Below are 16161 nucleotides of genomic sequence, written 5' to 3' on the forward strand. Positions count from 1 at the left end.
CTCTAATTGTGAGCACGGTTCCTGGTCAACAGCTAGCTAAAATATGGGGGGAAAAGGGACCTTAGTCATACCACTACGAGGAAACGAATTCACCAACACCAAGAATGAACTTGGAAGAGGTCTCTGAGTTGCAGATTAGGAGTCAGCCAACCAACACTTTGAGTTCAGCCCAGGAAGACCCCAGGTAAAGGACTCATCTAACACGTGCCCCATTCCTGACCCATTGAAACTGCGACATCATACATTTGTGTGGTTTTAAGCTCCTCAAGTTGTGGTAATTTGTTACGTAGCAGTCAAAACTAGTACAGTGTGCATATATATCCAGATTTTCTCCATATTGAATACGATAACAAAACACAAAGTAAATTGAATGTGGGAGCTTGTTACATTCTTATAATAATCATTCACAAGACCAGATATTGAATTTTTATGTTAATAAAAAAAGCCTCCTTATTCCTATTGATTACCTGAATAAAATATACATTTACAAACCTAAGCTCATAAAACATGGTAATATGAATACAGTATCTCTTTGTCTATTTTAGCTTCTGAGGCATCATCTGAGGGATTTTTCCCCCCTTTCTAGAACAAAAGGATTTCATTATTTGAAAACCACTGGCTTGACTAATAGGCACTTTTTAAAAAGACTGCATTTCGGTTGTTTTAAGAATGTAACTGTTGGCAGGGAAAAGAAGAGCACGATTGTGCGAGGCTCATTTACAGTCCGCACATTGTTTTTAAATACATGTTTTATCCTTAATTGTTCCCTCATTACAAAGCAATGCATAGATGTGAGAAATGCAGCCACTGCTTTGGACTCAGACAGATGAGTTTTGCTCTAGTGATACTGTTGTTTAGCAGAATTCATTTAAATGGTAATTTAAAACTTTGTAATCATGCAGTATTTCAAACACACCAAAAAAGCCCAAGAAATGATGTTACTGACACCCATATACCCAGCCATCTAGATGTTAATAGATATTAATAGCTTGCCTATTGCTTCAGATTATCTTAAAAAAAAGAAAAAAAGAAAAAAAAATGTGGTGGTCTGGCCCAAGCCCAACTCTGTTTTTTTTCCTGTCTCTTTTTCTATTCCTCCCTCCCTAGAAGTAAATACTCGCCTGAAATGGATGTACGTTATTCTCATGCATGTTTTATAGGTTTTCTACATATTTATGTTTTCATGAAGAATATAGAGACTTGTTTAGCATTTTAAAATTTGAGTTATTGCTCTCCTACTGTAGGTAACATTTTCCAATTTAAGATTTTCAACCAAAGTTATATTTTGAGAAGAATTATCTATAATAAAGCATGGCGTGAATAAAACCCAGTTGGTAAGCAGTTGTTTCCCCAATGTAGGGATCACAGCGCTGTGATGAATAGCCTTGTACACGGATGCACGTGACCTCATTTCAAAGTTTCCCACAAGAGAAGGTAGAAAGTGCTTGGGCTAGAGGCTGTGCCCATCCTCGACCTTCTCAGGGATTGCCCAACTGCTTTCCACCCTCCTACTGCCACCCCCAGTGTAGAGTTCCTATTCTCTTTGTCCTCCCTGGTGCTTGCCATCACAGTCTTGCCTAACGCTGGGCACACGGATGGGGGTGCCACGTGGCTTCTTGTGATTTTAATTAATGTTTCCCTAACTGCGGAAAGTTCAACCTATTTCCCATGTTACTATCTCTTCAGACTTTACCTTTTACAAACTGCCTGTCGGGTCTACGTCCAGCCGTGGGTGGGGAGTGCTGTACTCTCACTGACGGAGAGTTGTTCTTCTAGGATATGGACACAAGTTCTTATTTATATATCTCCATTCACTCCATAGCTGTTCGTTAACTTTTCAGTGGTGTCTCTTGTCAAAAAGAAGTTAAAAAATCATTTCAATATGATCACATTGATCGTTTTTTCCCTTTATTGCTTGGGCTTCCCATGTCTTGTTTAAATGCATTTTCTCTAGACATCTGTCATAAATGTAGTCTCTTGTGTGTTTTCTTTTGAAAGCCAGAAAGTCTTGATTTTTATATAGGTCACTAATCCAGTTTGAAAGTGTGTGTGTGTGTGTGTGTGTGTGCGCGCGCGCGCGCGCGTCTATTAGGTAGGGATCTAATTTTGTCTTTTTTGTTTTAGCACCATTTATCGACTATTCATTGCCCATCTTCCCACCTCTGCTGGGAGCCAAGTTTTCTCAAACATAGGCATCTGTGTGGCTCTTTGTTTTGTTCCTTATCATACAGCTTTGGTCATTTACAAGTTGGTAACAAAACTGGATACCTCGTAGGATGAACTTGTCTTCTTTATCTTTATCAAAATCATCCTGCCTTATCCATACTGTGCCATTTATATGTATTTTAGCATCAGCTTGTCAAATCCTGTGAGGATTTTAATTAACATTGAACAATTTATGGATTCATTTTGGGGGAAAATTGCTTTCTTTAAGATATTTTTCTATCTCATCCGTGAATATAATATATCTTGATTAGAATATTCTTTCACATTCTTCAATTAAAGTCTTGTAATTTTTTCCTTTAATTACACTTAGTAAATATTTTAGTGGACATTTAGCAAAATGTATGCCTAGGCACCTCATAATTTTGTATCCATCGTAAATTATATGTTTTTAAGCACTTGCATTGTTTATAGCCGTTTATGTATTTATTGATCATTTGCTGTTTATAAGTCATTCTGTTGAGCTTAATTAATTCTACAAAAAATTACTTCAAAACCACTGAGATGTATTTTACCAGTGTATTTCCTGTTTTCTTTTTTAAAGATTAATAAAATTAAGTATTAGAGAGAGGTTAAGTAACATTGAGTATGATTCATATGAATATGAACATTGTATATGACTAATTGTATGGCCTGGATTTTGACTCAGTCTTATTTAAATTTTTATGTTTTGCTAAAAGCCATGCTTCAAATGGCTTTTTAAATCAGCCTCCTTTTCTCTGATGTATGTCATCTTGTTTCACAGGATCTTTTTATAGTGAAAAATCCAAAACCTCATTATGGAGTCTCTACGTGAAAAAAAGGCATTTAATTCACCAAGTAGTTGTCCCTTCATAGCAATTAGTTAATTCATCTGGGTTAGAGACATTTATGACCGAGAGTAAGTCTGTAAAAGAAATGCTTTCTCTAGCAGTTATTTTTGGATCAACTCTTAAAGAAAACCCCCTTCCTAACTGAATTGGCAGAGTCTTGGTATTGCTGATGACATCATCGGTGCTTTCGACGAAGGTAGCATGAGTCCCCCCACCCACCCTGACAAGACAGCTTCCGGAGACGAGGCCTGGGCGTCTGAGTGAGGTGTGGGTGCTCCAGTGAAAAAGGCAGAGAAAAGCTAAAATGCAGATGAGTTGTTAATACTATTTAAAGGTTTGACTATTTACTTACCTCCTCTTACATCTGTTATTCCTACTGACTCCTCGAGAAGACTCTGTTTAAATTCCGATCTCACTCCCGGTGCAAGAAGGGAGAGGAGAGGAGGGCGTGAAGGCAACTAATGTGGATTCTGACCGAAGCCTTCTCTTTCCCCGGTGTGCACTACAGGGTATGTCCCTTCCCATGCTGAGTCTGCAGCCTGCTTTCCTAGGGCACCCCTTGCACTTCTTCTCGTGACAGGGCGCTTTCCCTTGGGGCAGGGGCAGGTGAACTTCTGGGAGTGGTTCTGGACAGTCTTACGAGCTGCAGGCCTCAGTTGTTGCAGAGCCCGGGGGCTGTTTGTGACTTTGCTCCTGGGCCAGAGCGGCCTGAGGCTGCAGCTCAGGTGAACAGTGTGGTGGGATAGAGCTCATTTCCTCTCAGCACCGTTGTGGACATGTGGAGTGATATTGGAACAGGAGCGCATATATGTTAGTTCTCTCTTTTTTTAAAATTAAGATTGTTTGTTAGAGATAGAGAGAGTGCGAGAGAGCATGTTCCCCTGTGTGGGGCTCCATTTCACAACCCTGAGATCATGATCTGAGCCGAAACCAAGAGCTGGACGCTTAACCAACTGAGCCATCCAGGCATCCCTCGATTCTCTCTTTTTAAAAAAATGCTAAATGAGGGACACGTGGGTGGCACCGTGAAATGTCCTGCTCTTACTTTCAGCTCAGGTCGTGATCTTAGGGTCCTGAGATTAGGCCCTGTGTCAGGTTTGCGCTCATCCTGGTTTCTACGTGAGTTTTTCTCTCCATGTGCCTCTGTTCCTCTCCCTTGCATGCTTTCTCTCTCAAATAAATAAATAAATCTTTAAAAAAATGCTTAATGGGGGCACCTGGGTGGCTCAGTGGGTTAAGCCTCTGCCTTCGGCTCAGGTCATGATCTCAAGGTTCTAGAATCGAGCCCCGGCATCGGGCTCTCTGCTCAGCGGCGAGCCTGCTTCCTCCTCTTTCTCTGCCTGCCTCTCTACCTACTTGTGATCTCTGTCAAATAAATAAATAAAATCTTAAAAAAAAAAATGCTTAATGATACATGTGCCTCATAATAGGTATGAAATAAATTGTTGTTTCTTGTTGACAGAAGGTTATAGAATAGAGAAGGGAAGAAAAGATGGTTTAAGATTTATTTGCATTATGGGAGGAAGAATGGGACTGTATTTCTGTCTTTAAAGACATAAGTGGCCGGTAAGCTTTAGTTTACGGATATGCTCTGGCTCTTCCTCCATTATTATGATTAAAATACCCATTCCATTGATTTAAAAAGTATTTCTTGAGCACATTTCACCCACCAGGCATTGTTTTAGGCCCTGAGGATGACAAAACGTGAAGATGCCCTCTCTTCTCTTGCATATGTTCTCGTGTGTGTGTAGACACAAACAGGAAATTTTTAAAAACCGAGCAAGGCATTTATTTTCGGATTGGGGTAAGTGGTATGAAGGAAGTAAGTGACGTCTTGTGACAAAGTTCTGGTGGTAGAGTACAGTAGGTGTTGCTACTGAAGGTCAGCCTGCTAGGCCAGTCCTAGGTTCCAGGCTCAAGAATGGGCCTGACGTGGCATTCTTGAGAGGCATGACGTGGGTCGGTTCAAGCTAGCAAGTAACCACATAAAAATGAAATAAAGCTACGAGTGTGTGGACTTGGTTTCCAGCACTGGGAGCTTAAGGCCCTTATTTTTCTGACATCGTGAGCCCCAAGAAGAAAACTTATACCTCCTAAGCAGTAATTCTCCGTAAGGATTTGTGCTCCCCAAGGCTAATGTTTGGCTTTTGGGTCTTCATCATGGGATTGTGCCTGCTCTAGGGCAATCCGGATATCTCTGCAAGCAAGACCCTGGATGTCCATCTGTGAGCCTTGGCCAAGATTGTCGGGAGGCATCAGGAATGTCTCTCTAATGAGGAGACATTTGAGCCAAAACTTGATGATAATGAGACAGAGGATAGCATTTCAGGAAAGGAGCAGCCAGGATGAAAGCCCAGAAGCATGATGTATGATAGGGAAAAAAACGGAACAGGATAGTGAGCTGAGGGGTGGCATGTGGGTTGGTTATTGTTGGGAAGGCTGGCTGGGGCCACAACAAGCTGAGTCTTTTAAAGCATGGTAGGTATTTGGATTTTCCTCTAAGTGCAGTGGAAAACCACCATTTTCACCTGGGGCCCATGAACTTACTTAGGAGGAAAGTTACAGCTCTGTGAGAATGTGAAATACTATGTTACTTCAATCATGAATGTAGGCAAAAAGCTGTATAAGCAGTATCTGTGCCAATGTTACCAGAAGAAATAATAGATATTTCCATTTATTACTGTTATTACGGCTACCTCAACATGTCATTTATCACCATTACACTTAATTAGAAATTATGGTAGTTTATCTTTTTATTTCAGGCATTAATACAGGGGTCAACAAATTAGCCTGTGGGCTGAATCCAGGCTGCCCCCTGATTCTGTAAACAAAATATATTGGACCACAGCCATGCCCATTTATTTATGTATCATTGTTGCAGACCTTCTGGCCCACAATGCTTACAGTATGTACTCTCTGGCTCTTTCTGCAGAGAGCTGCTGATAACTGCATTGATAAAGCGGCATGTCTGTTACTATGATACAATTTTAAAAGTATGTGCATAACTATTTTTTTTTGCAAGCTTATGCATTGTATTTATGCAGTTAAAGACTTATTCAGAGAAGAGATCCCATAAGCTTCACCAGACTGCCAAAACCTCCATGATCCTGGGGAAAAACAGAAAAGAGAAAGAATCCCCGCACTGCGTTGTCCCAAGGGACACGAACACTGTGGCCTGATCTGGGTTTCCTTTGCTTAGGATTCTCTTCCTCCTCCTTTGTCGGGTGAATTTTACATATTTTCGGTGCCTAGTCCTCAAGCTGCCCCTTCCGTATGAATGATGTGTTGTGTCTATACTGTGTGCAAGACAGAGGCTTTATTAGCACTATCTAATTTAATCTCCACACCAGTACCGTTTAATCAAGGTGAATGTGACAGGGAGGGTGGCCAGAGATGTTGTCCTGTGCGGACATCATTCATTGAGTGAATTTCCCTGAGCACCTGCTATGTGCCAGGTTCAGTGCCAAGTGCCTGGGTGACAAAGCTGTTCATGGCAAAGCCATGCTTCAAGTCAGGTTCTTCGGAGGCCAGCGTGTAGGTGGGTCACACCAGATCAGGTTATGTTTGGGGTTCCGTGTGACACAGCACTGTCTGCTTGAAGCCAGCCGGCAAGCTTGTTGGCTCGCCCCTTCCTGGTGTCTCCATCCCCCTTTGCTCCACAGTTCTGTGATGCAGAGGTATGTGTCTTGTTCTCTCTCTCTAGTGTGTTGTTTGTGCTGGCTTTGCCTAGAACCAGCCATGGAGGCAACATTTTCCCAGCTCTCACAGCATCCTTGGCGCTTCCTGCCGCTGTCCTCAGAACAGCCCTTTAAAAATGTGTGGTTTGCAAGCGCGAGCTTTTTTCCTGTAAGTGGAAAGAAAGAAGCGCTTCTCTTCTCCAGCACGTTGTGGGTTTCTGAGGCCACAGGCTCGGGCTTGCCAGCAACACTGTAAGCTAGGTTTAAATATCCACACGTGACTTTTGATTGGAGGGTGGGTTAACACTGATGGCCGAGGAGAGGAGCTGGGGATCAAGTCTCTCCCAAATGGGTGACAAAACAGGACTGCAGGAGAAGGACTGTTGCATGTGTACACTCCAGCTTGCGTTGGTTCCTTCTGTCAAAACCAGGGAGGTTGCTCTCTCTCTCCCAGAAACACAGATAATCTTCATTAGTGGGGTTGGGCAAACACCCACAAGAACTGGTATTTTTCCTGCTTTCTTTCTTTTTTGTACCTGTTGCAAGTGAAGAGCATTGTTCATGTAGTTATCTACATAGGCACAGGTGTTCTTTTTTTTGGTGTATACACAGATGTTATTGTCCATCCATTTACACTCAGGCTACAATAGTATTTTGCAACCTACATTTTTCACCGCACAATAAAAAGTCACATGTTCGTGTATTATTAAACATCATTTTATTCCAACCCTTCCGTGGCTGTATTATGTATCATTGGCCTGCCCAACCATATTTACTTAAATTTTCCTTCATGTTACAGAACCTTTGGGAGACATTGTATCTGTCAGGGTCCAGTCAAGATGTAGAAACCATACCATTACTTGAAAATGGGAATTTTATTTTACTTATTTATTTATTTACTTATTTATTTTAAGATTTTATTTATTTGACAGAGAGATCACAAGTAGGTAGAGAGACGGGGGCGGGGGGAAGCAGGCTCCCTGCTGAGCAGAGAGCCTCATGTGGGGTTTGATCCCAGAACTCTGGGATCATGACCTGAGCCCAGGACAGAGGCTTAATCCACTGAGCCACCCTGGTGCCCCAGGAATTTTATTTTAAAAATTGGTAACTAGTAGGAGCTGGTTAGTTGCTAGGGAGGGTAAAAAGGACGCTGGTGAGTCCAGAAGAAGCAGTTGCAGCAAATCAGCTGTGGCCTCTAGTCTGAGGAAGGGAGAGTCCGAGAAAGAGAGGGAACTGCATCCCTCCCCAAGGCTCTTCAAAGGGAGCCTGGCTGCTACAGGAACCTCATCACCATGGCGAAAGGAAGTAGGCCAGTGGCGGATAGTAGAAGCACGTCTCTTGCCTTCAGGCTGAGTAGGCAGAGCTACTTAGAAGTGGCCTCTGTAGGGGGAAGTAGGGCAAGAGGCCTGAGGGCTTCCCCATTAAAAAATAATGGTGGATGGAAAGAGAACTCCATTTCTCTGACCAGACAAGATCATTTCGGTGCCCTCTACTGGAAAAGCTTAACATTCTCCCAGATGGTGAAGGGAAAATGCTAGGATCCAGATCTTGTAGCCCAGGGTGGGGCCAAGAAAGCTGGATTTTGAGATAAGAAACAATAATTAATTGAGATAGTTGGGTTTGCTTTTAGTGTTTTTCTCCATTATAACCACTACCGCAGTAGACATCCTTTGTAAGATGTCTGCATCTCTGACGTTTCTGTAGGACAAATCTGTAGAATTTGATTTTGAACATTTTTAAGGCTTTTGTTAAGCATAACAGAGTCACCCACCAAAAATGTGGCCATGTTTCTTCTCCTTCAAGTTACGTGTGCGAGGAAAGGTGTATATTTTTGTCATATCCCTTAAGACTTACTAGCGTCTCAGATCTGGGTTTTTGTAGGAGCTTGTTACCCTGGAGACTAGAGATGCCTGAGGCCGGTGGTCCTGGGCTGGAGACCACAGGCTGACTTTGTGATGGGAGGCCTCACCTCAGCCATCTTTCTCCAATTCACTGCTGCTGACAGATTGATTTCTCTGAGACATCCCCTTCATTGTGATCATTTTGCTCAAAAGCTTGAAATGTTTCCTCTTTGTGTGTTGTACTGAGAATGAAAGAGAAGAGAAGAGACTTGACCTTTGGCACTGAGCCCCTTGCCTCCATTCTGTTGATGAGGAAATTGAAGCCAATTGACTTGCCCAGGGTCATATGGGAAGTTCACTGGCTCAGGCCCCACTTGGGCTTCCTTCCTTGTGGTCCACTGCGCTCTCCAGGCTCCCAGACCCCTGTTGGTCCATGATGCTCATACCCTCCTGTTCTCCCAGGGCAACAATGTAGTGAGAGAGATTTTATTAACACATGTCCTCATCCCCCTGATGCTCACACTGTGCCCTTGCTGGTGCCGATGCCCCTGTCCGGATTGCTAAAACTGTCCCCCTCAGGTTCTGTGCTCAAGGGAACTGTCTTTTCACTTCAATTCTGAGACTGAGACTCACCTCTGAATAATGTCCTTCCATTACTTCTTCACAAATTGGACTCAATCAGTTCCTATCTTAGAGTGTCAGAGGGACCTGGATATGGATTGGATTCAACCTCGAGCTTTTGGTCCCTGGGCCTGGACACCAGGTGACAAGAAGTGTGTGCTCATTCCTGCTACGTGAACATGACCGAGGAAGCAAGCAACTTCCCTGGTTTTCAGGAACAGTGAACATCTAATAGTGCATGTTCCTTTAAGATAAGACAGCATGTTCTTTAGAAAAACACACTGTTCTTTATCTCTGTCTTCTACAAGTGGTTGATTAAAATGCTAAGGGGGACAGGCATTCTCCCCAGGTTCTTTCCATGGGGCTGACTACATCCTAGTTGACTCCCTGGGCCTGCACGGTGACAACCCACTGCTTTCCACTCCTTTTACCCGGGTCTCATTATCAATGGAAAGAGAGCAAACTAGTTCCTGTGTGATGGGCTGTCCACCTCCATGGTCTGTGTTTACCCACCACAAAAACAGAGCTAGTAGATATCTTTCTTAACACATGCCTCGTTCTTCCTTCTCTCCATTTTGGGAATTGTGTACAAGATGTCCGGATGCTGGGAAAAGGAAAGTGACGGAAGAAAAGCAATTGAGAATAGAATCTAATTAGGGGCAGGAAAATAGAGCAAGAAGTCAAATCCAAATCTTTCAATTAATGGGTGGAGATGACCTGCTCAAGCTGTTTCGGGCAGTGGAGACAGGTCCCTGATGGTAAGCGAACGTGGGAAAGGCCAGAATGTTAATTACAGGAAATGTGCATTTAGAACAGGTGGGCACCCTTTCTTTCTTATCCCGCTTCCTCACGCCCCGCCTCAGTCCCTTTTTCCTCGTTTCAGAGGTTCATATTTTATTTTAGGGTATTTCTGACATCCCTCCTCAAATGTTAGACCGGTAGTCCTCTGTCTGGAGGCTTTGCTCTGTAACCTAGCAACCAGGATATCATGTACTATCCTCTGTTACTTCTTTCAGCCTGAAGATTTGAAGATCACTCAAATGGACACACAAAGGACAAAAGGGGTCAGGTTTACATGCAAAATCAGTATTTATGATGATTGAGTAGTGGATGTGAAGAACAGCATTGTTCAGTAACAATATATCCAAGGTGAAGACCCCGTCACATCTGGAGAGAGAGAGAGGGAGACAAAGACAGAGAGAGGAGGAAAGACAGAGCCAGCGAGAAGACCCTGGAGCTGCCTGTCCTCCAGGAGTCTGCATTTGCGGGGCCGTAAGCGCCCTCCCCCCTCTGACCTTCTCTTTGCCTTGCTAAATAACAGAAACAGGGGTACCACTTGTATTTTTGACCAGGGAATAATTTGTAATTTGTCTGGCTCGAGAGAAAGTTGGCATACTGAGGAAAAACAAATCTCAGAGGGAAAAATAGGAGAACAGTGACATTTTTCAGCAGGATCTTATTATCCAGCCCACACAGAGGCTGAGTCGCTGAGCTAGTTCTGTGAAGAGACACAAAGACATCCCATCGAGACGACTGTGAATGTCAGGGGCTAGTCCCGCCTGGAACTGCTGGGCATGAGTAAACAGGACAGCGAGGCTTCAGGGGGCTTTCCCTTGGTCACTTCTCCTCAAACGCTGTTGTGCACTTGGGGTATTTCCCTGCGGAAATGTTCTTGCTGCTGGTTTTCTCCTCTTCACTTTTGCGGAGCTGGCATTAGTCTCGTTTGCCTCAGACTTTATTTCCTTGAAATTCAGAACATTATTTGAAATGTGCTGGGTAGTCTTCTGAATGAGACCGGGACGATTCCACACTGTACCGTGCATCCGAGTTATTGGGAATCCTAGCGAAAATGCAGCATCCCAGGCCCCTGAGTCAGTGGCGCTGGATGGGGGTGAGAGCCCCAGCAACCAGCATTTAAATCTGCACCTGTGGTGACCCTAGAGGAGAGGAACCGAAGATCGTGTGAAAAATGGAAGATTGAAGACTGATTTCCCAAAGAGGGGCAGGGAGCAGTTTCTTGGCCTGGGACTTGATGAATGCATTCTTTACTTTTGCAGAACACCCCTCTCCACTGGGGCAAGGAGTTGGCCCGTTATTTTCTTTTCTTCCCCACATGCTCGTATATGTCCTTTAGTGGTGGTGTTCCTTGCCCAGCGCGGGAAAGTGAGTCTGAGCTGGTTGAATGGTGCTGGATTGGTCCAGTTCAAAGCTACTCCCCAGGGGCCACCGGTACAACCTGAGGAGACAAAGCTGGTCAGTGTTTTGCTCACTGTGATAAGGGAAATGACTGCCATGCAAAGCTTTGGCACTGTCTGGGCAGGTGCAGGTCAGGTATTGGTCAGGGTTCAACGAGAGATGCAAAACCAGTGGGAGATATGTGCTAAGAGGTTGACTGCAAGGAATTGGCTTGCTTGACTGGAGGTGGGCAAAGCAAATCCGAAATCTGTAGAGTAGGCTGGAACTCCCGGGTAAAGGCTAAATCTGCTGTCCCCTGGTAGAATTTAAGGCCTTTCAATCTATGGAATCAGGACCACCCAACGTATCTGGGGATTATCTCCCTTACTTAAAGCTAACTGATTATCAACTTTAATCACACCTGCAAATACCTATACAGTAACGCCTAGAAGAAGGTTTGATTGAATAATTATGAATGGCAGCCTAGTCAAATTGGTGTATCAAAAGACCATCATAGAGAGTCACATCAGAATTTACTGAGAATTGGAAATTTGATTTCGCCTGGTCTTTCAAAGCATGTATGGATCATGGTATCCCCGTCCAAGGTTGGTATTAACAGCCGAGAATTTCCAGTTGAAGGATTCAAAGAATCTTTGGATGAAAAGTTGATACTTTGCACTGAAGAGTTTATGAGACCTTTAGGAAGTTCTTATAAGGAAATTCCTGCACTCCTTTCTAGTGAAGGAAGATATACTGCTTTTGTTCCCAAAGCATGAGCCTTGTGCTTCTCTTCTTTACTTACGGCGTAGAAGCGTTAAGCACAAATATGGCTGCCACAGCATCCAGCTGGCTGCCTCAGAGAGAGGACACGCTCACAGACCGCAAGTCAGAGCCGGAATTTCATGCCGTGTATACCTGCCCCTCCCTCTTTAAGTGGTCAAAGGCTGGTACACTTCATGAATGTCATGTCTTTCCAGTCTTTATGCATCCTTGGCTCATAAGTGACCCCACAGGGCTGTTCTCTGATCTGTGAGGTTGTCTTGTCCTTTGTGCTGTGCTGGGAAACCCTTGCTTGTATTTTGAAAAGGGAAGCTTTTTGCCGAGTATCCTTTTCCTCTCTCCTTCTTCTCGCATGGACGTGCTGGTACCGGTAGAGGCCACCGTTGTTTCATGGTGCAGATACTACACCTGTCTTCCACTTTATTGAATTTCCAGAAGACAGGAGTTAAGTCTTATTTAATTTTGTATAGTGTCTCATCTTTGGCTAGGCACACAGTAGGTTCAGAATTTTATTCAACCCATATTTATGGAGTCCTGCGCATATGCCAGGTCACAGGTAGCTGCTGTTTTAGAAAGGGTGTTACAGTAGTAACACGGCATCGACTCTGGGGTGAGGGGTGACGTTCTGAGGGTGGAGGGACACTGCCGGTAGACTTGCGTGTGCATGCTCGCTCACTCTCACACACACGCGTGCCACACACAGCGCTTACTGAATGCTTGGAAGACTACATCAAGGAATGCCACTCCAAAATAGAGGTGGGGGCCCACGAATGATAACACAGTGAGTCCCAGCTTCCCAGCCTTTGAGGTAAAATGCACTGTGGGGCACGACTCCTCAGCCACGTTGGTCTGTTGATAGAAGACGTGTACGTTTGCGAATATTTGTTATTTCTGCTGGGCCCATGCTACTGAATTTAGGGTCTTAGGCTTAGGATAACTTAGATTATACTATTATTTTATTGATCAGATTATGTAGAGAGACGAGCTAAAAACAAAGATATGCAGCAGTGGAATTTTCCGGTGGTATTTTTGTGCCTAATAATAAAGAGCCAACTTTATTTTCTGGAGTGTTTGCTGCATGCCAGGCACTGTTCTGAGTACCGTAAGTGGATGATTTCGGTTAATCCTCAGCACAACCCTAGGAGACAGGTACTGTCCCCATGGTGCAGCTGAAGGAGCTAGCACAAAGGACAGCTGTGCCACTTGTACCAGATTCCCTGGGTAAGAAGTGAAATGCGGGTCACATCCAGAGTGTCCTGCCTGGAGATCCTGCTCTGAACTGAGGCTCCATGTGGCTTGGATGGAATTTATAGCATCAGGACAAGCACAAGCCCGTTCCTTTGCTGCCCAAGTTAGCATCTCTTGGTGACTGGAAGGCGGCATCAGCTGCGGGGAGAAGAGTGCGTTGTGGCTGATTCTCCTGGCTTTCCCTTTGGGTCTCATCCACTTTTCTGCTGGGACCTTAATGGTTTTCATGCGTATTTCACAGCTCTTCTGCATATCTGCTTTTATTCCAAAATGCCAAACACCGTTTTTAAGAATAAGTCTTTCCGAGGGAAAGAAAAGAGAGGAGGTGAGTGAACTCCCGTTTGAGGAGACGCAGGCAGAGGGATGCGAGCTGCTCTCCGTCTGACGGTCGCAGTCACTCTCGGTCTGGGCCGGTTCTAGGCCAGGCTCAGCATCTGTGGCACCTGTGGTTCTTCCTGTTCTCTAAGTAATGACTTGCTGTCCCCATTGAGGGAAGAGAAGACTCGCATCTGAGTGGTTAAGTAGCTTGCACGGAGCACACACAGCTGGTGCGAGGTGCGTGAGGAATTTGAACCCAGCTCTGGCCGTCAGTGGTTACAGCACTGCTTTGGTTTTCAACAAACACCCTCAAGACCCTTTCATCACAGAACTCGTGCATAGACTCCAGAAAGTCGGGAGTCAGTGTTGCAGGAGTCAGCGTGGGGCCAGCTGCTTGATTTTACTGCTGTCATACCCCACCCCATGTCCCGCGTTTGTGGCCTGAGGATCTGCAGGGCATCGTCAACACCACGCTTAACTTCCTCGCTCTCACGGACCTTGACAGTTGATGGGGATAAGGACCCTCTGAGGATAAAGGCAGGATCTTGTTCTTCCAGGGGGATCGCGTGCAGCTTCTGGGGTCAGATCTCCCTCTCCCTCCAGGATGGGTTTGCGTCTTCCCTTCCCCCTCCATGATGTTGGGCAAGTGATTTACCTTCTTAGCAACTTTGGTTTCTCATCTTGAAAATGGGCATGGACTTGGGGGCACTTAACTGGCTCATTCGGTACAGCGTGCGACTCTTGATCTCAGGCTTGTGAGTTTGAGTCCCACGTTGGGTATAGAGATTCCTTTAAAAAAAAATCTTTAAAAAACTGGGCATAGAATCATTACGATGGTTAAATAAGCATGACAACAGAACCCAACAATACATCAGCTCGGTGCCTTCCAATAAATGTTTTTTGCTATTACTAGGAATCCCTTACCCCCACCCCAAATTCCACGAGGAGATATTATCCTAAATCCTCCTGGCCACTTTGTATCAGCAGGGCCTCTTTTTCTCCTTGACTAGCTCTTCGGGAAGAATAAACTGGGCCCTTCTTTCCTCTGGGAAGGAAGTTCCGTTAGGTCTTCTAGCTGTCTGCTAGTTCTCACTTTGAGCCTTGTTCTCCATAAAAACTAATAAGGGGGATATTTTAGTTTTTTTCTAAAAAACGAACTCTCTCAGTTCGTTTAGAACCTGAGCACAAAAGAGGTATGCCTTGGATTCAGCTTCCTTAATATTCTGTCATGAGTGTTTGCTGTCTTCCTCTCCCATTCTCATAGAGTCCCAGGATTTTAGGGTTCAAAGATTTTTTAAATGACTGAAATTAATTTCACTATTCCTGCCTCCCTGGTGGTCATTCAACCCTTGCTGGAAACTTCCAGGAATGAGGAGCTTGCTTTCTTAAGAGGAAGTGCAGGGTATCTGGGTGGGGGTCAGGGATGCTCTAGATAGAGCCAGAATCACCCAAGAGGGGGTTGGAGCTGGCAGAGTGGGGTTTTCAGGCCATCCTGCACTCCGTATAAAATGTTCAGATTAGGTTTTCTTTGGGAGACAGTACGGGCCTGAAGGCTGCTCCCTTTCAGGTAGTTATTTTAGAAAATTCATTTTCCAGTAAGTGGTCAGAATTGGAGCAAGGAGAGTGCCACTGTTCTATGTGCTTTTGGCATCTTATCCTGAGAAATTTCCCACCACTTCAGTCCACCTGCTGAGGTAATTCTAGCTTGTGGCTTGTCATGAATGACGCAGGACACTGAGCCTCATGGCACTTTTATTAACTTCTGGCCTCTATGCTCTAGACCTGGGCATGTGCACATGTGACTCCCAGCAGGTCACCTCCTGAAAGCTGAGTGTGGTGTGTACTCTGGTGGCAGGAAATAAAACTACTGGGGAAATTCTCCTTCCAGTGCCAGAGATGCTAAGAGACAGCTTGAGACCACTCACCTCAAATATACCTGCTAAGTGGAGGAGGACTGATTTGGGATCCGCTTATTTATGCTGTTTGTTCTTAACATTGAGGCAACATGCAGGAGGCTCTCGGGCGCCTGGGTGACTCAGTCAGTGAAGCATCTGCCTTCGGCTCAGATCATGATCCTAGGGTCCTGGAATTGAGCCCCTGCATCAGGCTCCCTGCTCAGCAGGGAGCCTGCTTCTCCCTCTCCCTCTGTCACTCCTCCTACTGAAATAAATAAAATCTTAAAAATAACAACAACAACAACGCAACATGCAGTTAGAGCCAGCAAAGGTTAAGAAAGCAAACTCCTTAATAGAAACTTTACAAAAAATAGCTTTACTGAGATAGAAGTCACGTTCCCCCAAATCCACTGTTTAAAGTGTTCAATTCGGTGGTTTTTAATGTATTCATAGATTTGTGAAATCATCACCACAATCAACTTCAGAACATTTGCATCCCCTGGAAAAGAAACCCTGTAATCATTAACATTCATTCTCCCCACCCCTGCCCACCAGCCCCAGGAAACAGCTA

General features: G+C 44.5%; 1 protein-coding gene across 9 annotated transcripts in view; it reads left to right on the forward strand.

Annotated features, from left to right (window-relative positions):
• The window catches only part of ELMO1 (engulfment and cell motility 1), a 521237-nt gene that overhangs the window by 142141 nt on the left and 362935 nt on the right, over positions 1–16161 (forward strand). The gene's annotated exons all lie outside the window — the stretch shown is intronic.

Source organism: Lontra canadensis, unplaced genomic scaffold (assembly GCF_010015895.1).
Source record: "Lontra canadensis isolate GAN:19392208 unplaced genomic scaffold, GSC_riverotter_1.0 scaffold2, whole genome shotgun sequence".
NCBI lineage: Eukaryota > Metazoa > Chordata > Mammalia > Carnivora > Mustelidae > Lontra > Lontra canadensis.